Source organism: Mirounga leonina, unplaced genomic scaffold, assembly GCF_011800145.1.
Source record: "Mirounga leonina isolate KUSES-001 unplaced genomic scaffold, KU_Mleo_1.0 Mir_353, whole genome shotgun sequence".
Classification (NCBI taxonomy): domain Eukaryota; kingdom Metazoa; phylum Chordata; class Mammalia; order Carnivora; family Phocidae; genus Mirounga; species Mirounga leonina.
Genome location: NW_023270699.1, coordinates 1666420 through 1677034, shown reverse-complemented (window position 1 = coordinate 1677034; position 10615 = coordinate 1666420). Strand labels below are relative to the sequence as shown.

General features: G+C 51.6%; 1 protein-coding gene across 2 annotated transcripts in view; it reads right to left on the bottom strand.

Annotated features, from left to right (window-relative positions):
- The window catches only part of ITGB2 (integrin subunit beta 2), a 23688-nt gene extending 19003 nt beyond the window's left edge, over window positions 1-4685 (bottom strand). The window contains exon 1 of one of the 2 annotated variants that reach the window (XM_035030043.1): window positions 4551-4685. The gene's annotated coding sequence lies outside the window, so the exon portion shown is untranslated. Of the gene's footprint in view, window positions 1-467; window positions 539-4550 lie in introns of those variants that run through there. The other variant, XM_035030042.1, reaches the window with a different exon arrangement.
- Window positions 4686-10615: the final 5930 nt, after the last annotated feature.

The following is a 10615-nucleotide window of genomic DNA, read 5'->3' as shown; positions in this document are numbered from 1 at the left end:
GGCGAGGGGGAAGGGGAGGAGGAGGAAAGGGAGGAGGAGGAGGAGGAAGGGGAGGAGGAGGAGGAGGAAAGGGAGGAAGGGAAGGAGCGCAAGCTCCAGGGTTCGGCTGGTCCCTGGCCCAGCCTGTGGGGCTCGGGCACTCTCCGCCGCCCTGCCACCTGAGGGATGGTACCCCGCTCCACCACGGGCCCTTCGGCCTCACTTCCCCCGAGAGAAGGGCGGACCCCTCACAGGCCAAGGTGCTTGAGAAACCCAAGGCCATCGGCTATGAGGACTTTGCGACAGTCACCCTCGCACACCCCTGCCCGCCAAGGGGATGCTAGTGCAACCTGAGGGCAACTGCGGGAAGTCGTGGGTCTGGGAGTCCCCCACAGGGTGGCTTCCTGGAGACCCCCGCAACCCGGGCCTGGCGCTCTCCCCGCCCCAGCCCCAAGCGCCCCCAAATGAATGCAGTGAACCAGGGTCACCTGCAGAAGGAGAAAGCTCTGAGCAGCCAGGTTCTCTGAGCGGAGGGAGTCTTAGAAGAACAATGTAACACATTCCTTCCAAATCTCACACACACACACCCCATATTTGGTAAAAGACAAGAAAAAGCGGAAACATTAGAAAACACATGGGGCAGTAGGCAGAGGGAGGGCACAGCATCTGAGTCAGGACAGCAAGCTGATGTCAGATCAGGCTTCCTGTCAAAGACAAGGAAGGGAACAAAGACAAAAGAAATGCAGATAAAATGAAATCTTACTACCTGGCAGGCAGCCGGGGGACAAACAGGGACAAACAGCTGAGACAGGAACTCACAACTACATGGATGCTCATGCTTTGCTGGAGACAAGAAGCAGCCCCAGCTTCCAATAGCCTGACCTCCAGGATCCTCTAAGTCTTTTATGAAAATCCCTTTAGAAACTTCCTTTATCTCTACGCCCCCACTGTAAAAGTTTATAACCAACAGCTCCTCACAATCCCAGTGCGGCTCTTCTGCCTACGGTCCCATCCCCGTGCTTTCATAAACACACCTTTTTGCATGGAAAACGTCTCAAGAATTCTTTCTTGGCCATCAGCTCACATCACATCAAAAGAAGAAGGTTTTGCAAAAGTGCAAACCCTCAGACCAGGCCACTCTCGATCCCAAGGGCTCATTGCACCTGCAGGCTGGTGGGGTCAAAGAACCAATCCACCCACCGAGGCTTACAAGAGGCACGCCCCAAATCGGGTGACAGGGGCGGGGTGGGGGAGGCGCAGGTGGCAAAGTTCAAAGATTGGGGGCAGAGCAGGGAGGCAGGTGGGGGGTTGGGGTAAGTGGGTGATGGGCACGAAGGAGGGCATGTGATGTGATGAGCACTGGGTGTTGTATGCAAGTGGTTAATCACTGAATTTCAGAACCTCTGAAATTGAAAAAGAAAGGAAAAAGATGGGAGGCAGGGGACCCCTTCTGTACTCACTCCAGTAGCTGCAGGACTCAAAGCATTTTCATGGAAAAAAAAAAAAAAGCCAATGTCTACAATGGATCTGAACTAGGCATCAGCCTTTTTAAACCAGAAGACAAAATGTGGAGCTTCTGGTTCCTACAAAAACACCCAGAATTGGACAGAAGCTGCATGCCGCAGGGAGGCTGGAACCAGCGCGCTCAGAGCTCGGAGGCTCCGGACAGACCCAGGGGACAGAAGGGGCAGAGGCCGGAGGAGGCGAGAACTGCGTGTCCTCTGAACCCAGCCCCACAAGTGTTTGAGGGACCTGTCCACGGTGTGGAGTCTGAGAGCAGACCACAGTTTGTGACCGCAGGGAACACAATGAGATTCTCCCACGTATTCATTAGAAAAGGAATATCTCGTGAGCCAAAGAGGAGTCAACATTGTATTTGCAGGGAAAAGCATGTGTCCGCGATGGGGACGTGAAGCCGATGCCCTGTGGGCCCTGGCCGTGGACAAGGACAGAGGGGACCGGACGGCACACAGATTCAGAAGTGGCGGAAAGAGCAGGAAAGCTTTGGTGAGGGAGGCAGGAAACACGCAGAGAAGGGTGCCCATCGTGAGTTGGAAAACAAACAAAAAAGCTAAAATCGACAAACACATCAGAACCTGTTCCCTTGAAAAAGGCAACAGAGTTGGTCTGAGGATGGTCAAGCAGCTTTGGGAAAAGCCGCCTAGAGGGCGGCTGTGCGACCGTGGGGGGCCGGGCAGCGTGGCCGTGGCTGAGTCAGAGACCGTGAGTGGGCTGCGCCCCAGCCTTCAAAGGGGACGAGCAGAAGTGGGGGTTCCCCAGGAAGGGGCCCCTTCACACCGGAGGCCCACGTAGACTCCGTGTGGGGAAACAGGATGATGAAAGAGCCAGAAGAATGTGTATCTCCAAATCGGGAAAACTGAGCGTAAAAACTAAGGAAGAAAATGTCAAGACAGATGGACTCTAAAAGAACGAATCTGCATAAAACAGAGGACATGTAGTAACTGTAATGCAAAAGGGCAGGGGTCATTGCGTGGCAGGGAGGTGTTAGAAGTCTGGAACAGAGGCAGATGCCCCGGCAGGGGGCAGGACGGGAGGGTCGTCACAGCGGCTGGTGCGGCGTCTCTGGCTGGCTGCCCGCTCCATCTACGCAGCCGACGCGGCCGCCTGCCCAGCTGTCCGGCTGGAAAATATTTCTCCCACTTGGGAGGCCCTCCCAGGGGGCCCCCCAGCAGAGAAAGTGTGGGAGCGCCTGTTAGGGCAACTCAGGTTTCCTGGAAAAAAGTAAAAGCGAATGTCCCCCAGGGGCCTACGTTTCTGCCTGGGCGGTGGCCCGGGGATGTCTGTGCTGAGCGGGGGACCCGCGCCAGGGGCTCCCGTGGAAGCCAGGGTCTGCTGGCTGCCCGACCCCCCAGGGAAGGGGGCAATCACGTATTTGATTACAGAGTCAGGGGGAGTTTGAGCTATGGGTCGCCCCCTGTTGCAGGGGGAGGCCTTCCTCCCGGGTGCAGACAGGTCCCTCCCATCCCCAGAGAGCGGGCAGCGCCCTCCGCAGGACAGTCTGCAAGGTCCTTGCTGGTCTCAGCGCTCCGTCCCTCACGAAATCTCTAGGCAATGCCCGTATTTGCCCTGGGCCTGCGCCCCTGTGTTGCACCCAGATTTCGTGAGGGCCCAAGGCCGAGCCTTCGGGAGATGGCCTCACGGACTCCCTTCCCAGGGCGAAGCCCAGCGGCCATGCTGAGCCCCCTCCCCATGCTTGCACACAGGCGCCTCTGCTCCTCGCTCAGGGATCCACCTACCGGCTCTGCGGAGAAGCAGGCGTGAGCCCCATTGCAGCGACACCGGGCAGAGATGGTCCCCCACCCTCACAGGAGCCCTGCCTGGGCCACTCGCAGCCAGCCCAGCCCGCGGTTACCTGGACGGCAGGCGTCCACAGAGGGAAGCCCTGTGCCTGCACAGGATGCGGAACTGAGCGAGGGCTCGGCCACTGACACCAGAACCTTCCGCGAGGACCACGGGGCGAGCTCCACCCTCACCCCTGGCTGCCCCTCCTCCTCGTCCACTCGGGGTCCCAGGTGCCCTCCACCTCCAGCAGGTGTGGAGAGCCCAGCTGGGGACAGCAGGGCAGGATCCCAGCCCTGGGTCGGGGGAAGAGGACAGGGCGCCAGGAGGACGTGAGACCAGGGGACGGGGCGGGGTGTGCAGTGTTGGCTGGAATCCAGGGGGACCCCGGGGTCCTGACCCCCCACTCCCAGGAGACTGGCTGTGGGACGTTTAGTCACGTACCTAACATCTGTCCCCTAAAACCCAGCTGTCACGTGACACCTTCACAGCATTAGGCCTGCCGACCCTCTGAGAGTCTGGGAGGTGGACCCAGCAGCAGCAGAATGCACGCGCACACACACCTGCACACCTACACAAAGCTCACACAGAACGCTCAGCTGCGCACCTCACCTACTCAGATACTTCAGTGAACACGCTTACAGCTCCGTGCACACATGCTCACACACAGTCTCACATCACACGCTTACACACCGTACGTGCATCTTCTCACACCTGCACACACACTCACGCACACACACTCTGTGGGAGGACAGACCACCACAGCCAACCTTGGAGAGCATGGAGAGGACGGGGTCTCAAACAGGAAGAGGAAGGCGGGCTGGGGCCCCCAGACTCCCCGTATGGCCCTGGCTCCACGCACTCTGGCCCCTCCGGGAGGGTCTTGCCTGCCCCCCGGCCTCCTGCGGGCTCTGCAGGGCCTCACGGCCCCCACGTCGGGGGCTCAGTAAGTGTCTGGGGCTTGTCCAGAGACCCTAGACCCCGTGGCCAAGGCCTGAGCCCATGCCCCGTCCTCCTGCCACGCTGGGTCCTGCCCCCCGTTGCAGACACTCACACTGCTCTGCGTGGCCCTGCCCGCGGTGGGCACTGCACTCCCCCTTGCTGGATCTTGGTCAAAGGGGGCCTGGAGCGGACAAGCCCAGGGCGGGTAACGGGGACCAGGGCTGCCGGGCCCTCTCCAGGGCTGGGCCACTCCCGGGTGAAGAGCCGCAGGGCCCACCTGTTCCCGCTAGAAAACAAGCCTGGACCCAGAGGAGCCCCTGTCCACTCACCCCGCTGATGCCCTGGCGACCTCGGTGGGTGTCCTGGCCGGGCAGGGAGGGGGCGGCAGCTCCGTTGGTATCCGGTGGAGCTGCTGCCCAGGCGAGCCGATGGGCCAGTGAGCCCCGATGCTGAGGGCACGGCGCTTCCTGTTCCAAGCTGCTTTGGAGGAAGTACTTACATGTGGCTGATTGCACCACGGGTGGCCCGTCAGACGCCAGCCCTGCGCGCTGCCCGGGCTCCCCGCCCGGGGGTACCCGAGGGAGACCCCACAAGCACACGAGGGACTTGCCTTTCCTTACACACCTCCCGGTGAGGAGCAGAGCAGCACGAAAGGAGGGATGAGTATGGCGGACCAGGTACGCTGGTGGCAACAAGGACTCACCCCTGTGTGAGGAGGTGGCCGTGCCCTGCAGGGACGGAGGACCACGGACTTGCACCCTGGGACAGGCGCCCAGCCTGCAGACTGCACCCAGTGAAGATTTTGGTCATGGAAATAAAAAGCAGAATGACACCGTGAGCTGGTGAACAGGCAGGATCGGCCCCAGCACAGAGGCAGGAAGACGCAAGATGGATGCAGATGCACGATGCCCACACCCATCTGGCCAGCAGAGCCTGGGAGCAGAGACCCGTGGACAGAGAGGAGCAGACACCCAGTGACGGGAGAGGCTCCAGATCCCGAAGAGGGGACAGAACAGGCCGATGCATGCCCTCGGGAGGCTTCCGATGCTCTGGCAGGACAGAACAGATAGCAAGAAAATACCACGAGGTGGGGGGGATTCGGGTGGGGGATGAAGACGGAGGAGAGGAGACATGGATTGATTAGGTCCACAAAGAAACAAAACCAGACATCTCCAGATGAACCAGGACGCAGACACCTAGCTCCCTACACTCTGTGTGAAAGATGCTCTCCAGAAATAGGCAGACAGACAGAAAAATAGATCCAACAGGGACATGAGGGTGGGTGACACAAAGGTGAGCAAGGGAATAAGCAGAAGTGAGGAAGCCTAAGTAACTACAGGTTTTAAAAACAGAGATAAAAATACTAAGAATCTGAAACAAAAATCCCTGGAACAGGAGATCAGGGGAGCATGTTGTTGTTTCTGATACTCATCAGTGGACATTTTGATAGGAAGTATTTAATATTATATGTAAGAACAATCAAAAAGCCTTCTTAAGGATACAAATAGGATGTATACATCTAAAAAAAATATGACAATTCTTGTTTTAAAAAAGGCAAGAGAAATGGAACAAATAAGAAAGGATTACAAGTTAAAAACATACAATATCAGGAATGATTTTTTTTTATCTAAAGCTTTTATTTATTTATGAGAGAGGGAGAGACAGACAGAGCATGAATGGGGGGAGGGGCAGAGGGAGAGGGAGAGAGAGAATCCCAAGCAGACTCCCACTGAGCACAGAGCCTGACTTGGGGCTTGATCCCACGACCCCTGAGCTCATGACCTGAGCTGAAACCAAGAGCCTGATGCTTAACTGACTGAGCCACCCAGGCGACCCAGGAATGATTTCAAATGTTCTAGAATATTCCAGAATTTCAGGAATCACAGCACCTAGGAGTGAGTTACAGTCTCCCTCTTTGAATAAACAAATTATTGCATTGGGTTTTAAAAATAAAGAGACAGGTAAGTTCCAATTAAATGTTCTCTATCAAGGGAATCTGCTCTTTATAGAATGATTCCAGGGAATAACAAAGAAGGGTAGACTGAGAATGTCCCCATATCACACCAACTGCTGGCTCACTAGATAAAGCAATGGCTATCACCAGCCACCACACCACGGAGACAGATACCCCATACTGGGCACATGCCTTTTATGGAGCAGTCTGGGTGAAAGAGCAGTACAAATTTAGATACTATTAAAATAAACATAACAATTGTTGCTACTGAACCCAATTCGACCAAGACTTTAGATCTAACTACCAGGTTATAGGAAGAACAGAGGATAGAGGGATGTGTTAAATGACACCACAGGGATGCAACCAACAAAACCCCAAAAGAGTAACAACAACCAGCAAGGGACAGAGGGAGAGGAAGAAGACATGTCCCAGGAACCCATAGATTAGAGATCTAGGAGAAAATCAAACAATCACAACACATGGACTGGGTGATATTAAGAAACTACCATTGGGGCACCTGACGGGCTCAGTTGGTTAAGCCTCCAACTCTTGGTCTCAGCTCAGGTCGTGATCTCAGAGTCCTGGGGTCGAGCCCCCCGTTGGGCTCTGCGCTCAGCACAGAGTCTGCTTGAGATTCTCTCTCCCTCTGTCCCACCACCCCCTGTGCTCACTCTCTCTCTCTCAAATAAATAAATAAATCTTAAAAAAAAAAAAAAAAAGAGGGGCGCCTGGGTGGCTCAGTTGGTTAAGCGACTGCCTTCAGCTCAGGTCATGATCCTGGAGTCCCGGGATCGAGTCCTGCATCGGGCTCCCTGCTCGGCAGGGAGTCTGCTTCTCCCTCTGACCCTCCTCCCTCTCATGCTCTCTGTCTCTCATTCTCTCTGTCTCAAATAAATAAATAAAAAATAAAAATAAAAATAAAAAAAATAAAATAAAAAAAAGAAATTACTGTTAATTTTTTTAGGTGTGATAAAGATTTTGTGATTATATTAAAGAGTTGTCAGCTTTAAGAGTTATACATTGAAATATCTACAGATGACTTGATATGATGCTCTGGATTTGCTGCCAAATAATAAGGGGTGGGGAGGGATGATGGAGGAAGGGTGGGAAAATTAAGGAGATGTTCACCTTTTCATGCATGTGGGCCCTGCTTCTGGGCTCCCAGGGAAGCTGTACCTTAACATTTACCCAAGGTCAAAATGACTCAGCAAAATCTCAAAGCATGGGCTCTATTTCTGCCCTGAGCACATATGGTACATCTGCTTTGTTAAAAAATAATAATAATAATAACCAGGGGCGCCTGGGTGGCTCAGTCGGTTGGGCGCCTGCCTTCGGCTCAGGTCATGATCTCAGGGTCCTGGGATCGAGCCCTGCATTGAGCTCCCTGCTCGACGGGAACCCTGCTTCTCCCTCTTCTTCTGCCACTCCCCCTGCCTGTGCACGCGCTCTCTGTCAAATAAATAAATAAAATCTAAAAAAAAAAAAAAACAAACACAACCAAAAAGGAGCATTCTAAGCATAAAGAGAAGAAAAACAAAAAAAACCTCCTTGGCTCCCATAAGATTAAACTTATATAGCCTCGCACATACTAAGAACATAAGATGAAGTCTGTAGTTTTCTGGAATGCACTTTGTCATGGTGATTGGTAACTCTCTGTAAAAACATACACAACTCTGCACCAAACGCTCCTTCCCTGAGCACAGTCTTCCTTGTGAGCACTGTGGAGCCTGGGCAGCTGTCCTCACTTGGGCCCCAGTAAAACTCTTTTCTTTTCCCTTTAAAATTTTTTAAAAGTTTTGTTCATTTTGCATCAGCAGTGGGTAAGGGTACAAATAAAACAAGATTGGCCAGGAGTTGAAGATTGTTGAAGCAGATGTTGAGGACATATGGATTCATGAAACTATTCTGTCTACTTTTGTAACTGTGTAAAATTTTCTGTAGTAAAAAAATTTTTTAACTTTAAAAAGAAGTGTAAATTTGCTTAAGGAGGGTACTTTCAGTTTTGCAAGATGAGAAAGTTCTGGAGATTGTACACAGTGTGGACATAACATCTGAACTGCACACTTAAAAATAGGAAAGATGGTTGGTTATATGGTTAAATTTATGTGCTTTTTAAAAGATACTTAAAATATTTATTTATTTGAGAGAGCGAGCGAGCATGAGCAAGGAGCAGAGGGAGAGGGAGAAGCAGACTCCTCACTAAACAGGGAGCCCAACTCAGGGCTCAATCCCAGGACCCTGGGATCATGACCTGAGCCAAAAGCAGAAGCTTAACCAACTAAGTCACCCAGGTGCCCTTTGTTATGTGTTGTTGTTGTTTTTTTTATCCACAGTTAAAAAGGAAAGTGCAAAAAAATGCTGTCTATCAGATAAACTGTTAAAACAGACACTGAAGGTCAAAAATAAAGGACTGGAAGACAGATGTATTATGTGCTGGGAAATACTAACAATTATGCAGAAATGATGTTGAAAGGTATACCTCAAGGGGCGCCTGGGGGGCTCTGTTGGTGAAGCCTCCGACTCTTGATTTCAGCTCAGGTCATGATCTCAGGGTCCTGGGGTGGAGCTCTGCACTGGGCATGGAACCTGCTTAAGATTCTCTCTCTCCCTCTGCCCCTCCCCTCTCCTCTCCCTCTCTTAAAAAAAAAAAAAAAAAAGAAAGGTATAACTCAAGGCAAAAAGCATTAAATGCTTAAGGAACGATAGAGGTAATGGAATTTATAATCCACAAAGAAAGCTGAGCCTGTCACGGGTATTTCTGTGCTGAACAAAATAGCTACAAAATACATAGAACAAAAACTGACAAATACGTAAGCCAACGGACACAGCCACAAATGCGGTGAACATCTTTAATGTACTTCTCTCAGAAATGAACACATCAAACAGAAATGCAGATGAGGCCCATGGAGAATTTGAGGAATATGACCTCTTCTCTCTAACTGAGAAACAGATCATGTATTAAGCCACAAAGGAAATCTCAAATGTTCTAAAGCACAAAAGTCACAAGGAGGCCAAATTCACGGACACAGTATAAGAAAATTAGATGTTAACCAAAGGGTGACGTTAAAGAAAAAAACCAGCATCCTGAGACACTGGCAGCAAAGCTAATGTAGAATTGGTGGACACACCAAAGAACGTTAATACAGTGGGATAATACACAGCAACTTAAGTATTTATCTGGGGTTGGATGTATCCGCAGGACACATCTCAAAACCTTGACACTGAGGTTCTCTAATGCACAAGTTGCAGAAGGATGTATGGTGTGACACCACACAGCCTGCTTGATGCAGGCGACACCCACGTGCTCATGAGTCCTGAGTTCAGGACAGCGGTCACCTCTGAAGGCAGAGGGGACGGTGGTCCTGGGAGAGGAGTGCAGAGGCCTTCAATTTTATAATTTTAAGAAGAAGAAATTCTGGGCAAAGTAAGGCAAAATGTTAAGATCTGACAGACTAGGATGGTGGGTATGTGGGTGTTGATGATGCTGGTCTTCACACTTTTCTGTAGTCTTGAGATATTTTATTTTTTTAAAAAAGGAACTGACAGGGAGTGACTACAAATGAGCAAGAGGAGTGTGTGGGGTGATGGAAATGTGCTAAAATTGGGCTGTGGTGATGATTTCACAGCTCTGTAAATTTGCTAAAATCATTAAATGGTACACTTAAAGTTAGTGAATATTGGCATGTAAATTCTACCTTAATGAAGTTGTAACAAATGAAACAAAATAAAGAATATTTAGGAGGAAAAAGATGTCACCAGCAGCTTCCAGTCCTAGCTGAGACCAAGCAAGCACACTGCACTCCATCTCTACCACTGATCACAACTAAAAATATCACACAGAATGAAACAGAGCAATTTTCTGAAAGATCGGGGCGAGAGATCAAAACTTGATGAGAGGCTGATATGGGGGTGTCCTGCCCCCTCAAGACCCCTGACTTAGTTCAAGGTAGCCTTCACTCCAGGAGAGCAGGTGCACATGGCCAAGAGAAGCCCTCCTTTCTGGACCCTGAGCTGGGAGGGACGCCCCAGTGTGTGGAGAGAGAGGGAGAAGTGCCTGCTTTGTCTTCTTTGTCTTAGTCTTGTCCCAGAGGCAATTCTTGCCCCAATCTGTGCTCCCAAGAGGCTGGTAGCAGTAGCTATAGCAGCAGAAGCTCCTGCGATCCTCACTGGGGCCCAGGGTGCACAGTCACAGGAGGTACTCAGGAGTGTGTGGGGGACTACAACTCCGCTTCACAGCCAGAGGAGCAGGGACGGAGGCCTCTGGGCTTAAAAAGTATAGGGGATAAGAAGGAGGTCAAGAAAAAGATCTCATAAGCTTAGTAGGATGTTCCAGACTCACCCCTGAGCTGGACATGCATGGAGAGGCTTTGAGCATTGAATCATGGTATAGACCACTGCCGAGGTCAAAGACTGGACCCAGGGGTATGCAAGTGTGAGATG